The sequence below is a fragment of the Astyanax mexicanus genome, chromosome 6 (genome assembly GCF_023375975.1).
Source record: "Astyanax mexicanus isolate ESR-SI-001 chromosome 6, AstMex3_surface, whole genome shotgun sequence".
NCBI lineage: Eukaryota > Metazoa > Chordata > Actinopteri > Characiformes > Acestrorhamphidae > Astyanax > Astyanax mexicanus.
The window spans coordinates 11,885,051-11,887,895 of record NC_064413.1 but is presented as its reverse complement, the minus strand read 5'-3'; the positions used below and the strand labels follow the sequence as shown (position 1 = coordinate 11,887,895).

Genomic DNA, 2,845 nt, shown 5'->3' with positions numbered 1-2,845 from the left:
CACTGTCTGCAACTGTGGGCAAGTCAAACTAAACGTAAAAATTCCTGCATCATTTTTTATTTATTTCCACACTATCCCAACTCTCTCTGATTTGCAAGTTTATGAAACTAGCTATAGATGCAGTATATATAAGGATAAGAAGTTTACAAGGTAGGCGCCCATGAGGATAATAATGGTGCATACTAATTTAGGAAGTCATCCAGGTGGAGATATTAGAGGCTGGTTATCATCTCAGCAGGAAGGAGATGGGCACATACAAATGTGCTACAAAGATAATAAGCAAGCCCACGGCAAATAGCAGGAGCACCAGGAGAATCACAGACACTTTTCTTAATGTAAAATTGAACTACAGTATAAAGTCATTTTTATCACTACAACCAATATTTCCGGAAGCCTTTGAAGAAGATTTTTATTTCAGATCTGATAGTTTATGAAATCTCAGGACATTGAGAATTAATCTTTGATAATGTTTTATAATTCCATGATTTAATTGGATAAAGTTGCCCCCTAGGTGTGAGTGTGTGAGTGAATGTGCTTGTGTGTCTGTCTGTGTCTGTCTGCCTTGCAATGGATTGGCGGCCTGTCCAGGGTGTATCCTGCCTTCCGCCCAATGCCGGCTGGGATAGGCTCCAGCCCCCCGCGACCCTGATGGATAAAGCGGGTATTGAAAATGGATGGATGGAATTCTATGATTCATTTTTCTGGATAATTCCTGAATGTATGTGTGGCAAGTACAGTGCGGTATGGGGGTAGTTATTTATGCTCTTAAATGGATGAACCCAATAAATAACTAAATTGGTAGCCAACTACGCCACCTGGACAACCCAGGAATTAAAAGAATGACCCCAAAACCCAAGTTTTAATCTACCAATTGAATTAAGGTCACACAGGTTCAAGTCACATGGTCTGAGACAGGGTTATACTTAAAAATATAACTTTTAATAAATATCAAATATTACAAAAAAAACAAAACCAATAAATCAATAAATAAATACAAAAAGAGACACAACGAAAGAAACACAAACACCAAAAATCAAAAACAAAACCTGAACAGGGCTGGAGCACACTGTGACCAGTGCTAACTGCAGGTGAGAGGAGTCCCCACTACACAGCACACAAACACCACTAAGCACACCCAGTTAGACTTCAACACCTCAGCAGCCTGTCACCACTCCCAGCTCCTGTTCAGACACAAAAGAAAACAAACAAATTAACTCAAATAAACAATTATACCAACACAACTAAACCATACACAGCCCGGCAACATAAAAATAAATAAATCACGCTTACTGACCATACAGGCTTTCCCTCCCGCAGCAGCGCGCAACTCAGGACCCAGGAAGTATAGTAACACACACACAGACACACACACACAGCGCGCTGAGTCACATGCAGCGCACGTTCAGAAAAAAAAAGCAAACCAGTCCGCTACAGCTCACCGGAGGCAGCACACACACCAGGACTGAGTCTGGACATACAAAACAATTAACACAAAATATAACAATAATAAGCAGAGGAAAAAAAATAGAAAAGAACCATAAAGCCTAAAAGAAAATACAAAAAAAAAAATAGCACTAATGCAGGGGGAGGAGCCTCCGCGAAGAGGGGGACACAGGTGATCTCACACACACACGGGTAGAGCTGTATTGGACACTCCCCGTACTCCACCACCCCAGCTTCCTGCAAAACATTAGGACCACCCCGTAACATCAGAACTAGAAAATAACTAAATTTAAAATATACATAGGCGCTCACCCATACCCACCAAGGCTTCACCTCTCCACGGCAGACAGCGGGAAAGTCACAACACTTCTCGTAGCTTCACACTAAAGATATAAACCAGATTAACCCACTGAGGGTTTATTATAGCATCAAAGTCAGTGAAAGGAAATTATAACCTACCACAGACGGAAACCTTTGCACGTGGCATAAACCACCGGAGCAATCTCCTCACAAATGCCTCAGCACTGAAATGGAGCAGGAGAAACACTCAGCACCAGGATTAATCAGAGAAAACAGCGAAAAACAAACTGAGCCTACCGCACGCTTGTGAAAATTCCCAAGACAAAAGGAGAGCATTCACCCAGCCACACCAAACGCCAAACTGCAGACCTCGCCCAGCAGCATGCCGAGGAAGGGGGGTGGGAACCACAGAGGGTGTGTCCCAGGTAACAGCCACCTGGCCTACATATAGTCCCAGGTCAGATTATTCAGCCAATGAACTAAAGGCAATCAACCCATATATTAGAATTAGGCCCGCAGGAATTACACCACCCACAGCCGGCTGACAAAAAGGGAAAGATTTGCTGGATGTTTGTAAACAACTCACGTCAGTTAAAGTAGAAAAAGTAAGCAAATCACTAATATTTTAACACAGAGCTTTATTTAGCCCAAATGCTTACAAGATTACCAGACAAAAACACCCATCCTGCCACATCTACCCCCCCTTTTTGAATCGGTGTCCCACCGATGGGAGATAAAGACAAGAACCAGAGCCTAACACCAAGGCCTAAATAAAGCAGTATGAGCATTTGATACCAAACCAACTACAGAACGAGGGAGATGGTAAACATTTCCATGTTGACCAGCTGTAGACCGTGTGGTACGACGCTGACCCAACGGACTAAAGTTATGGGGACTCTCCACAGATGAATGAGGCACCCCCAGCAAAGTCCCTGAACCAGACGACACTTCTGCACACCCCTGAACTTCCTCAGGTGCCACGGCACACTCAACTTCCTGAACTGGCACAAGGGTAGAGGGTACCACAGAAGATTCCGAAACCCATAGCCAAACATCCTCCTCACTAGAATCATCCTCCACCTGCACTGCAGATACTGGGGGA

General features: G+C 43.6%; 1 long non-coding RNA gene across 1 annotated transcript; it reads right to left on the bottom strand.

Annotated features, from left to right (window-relative positions):
• Positions 1 to 917: 917 nt before the first annotated feature.
• Positions 918 to 2,249, bottom strand: LOC111196009 (uncharacterized). Its single transcript, XR_007439577.1, has 2 exons — positions 1,903 to 2,249; positions 918 to 1,826 (listed from the first exon to the last, which is right to left on the bottom strand). It is a non-coding gene; the product is annotated as an uncharacterized LOC111196009 (long non-coding RNA).
• Positions 2,250 to 2,845: the final 596 nt, after the last annotated feature.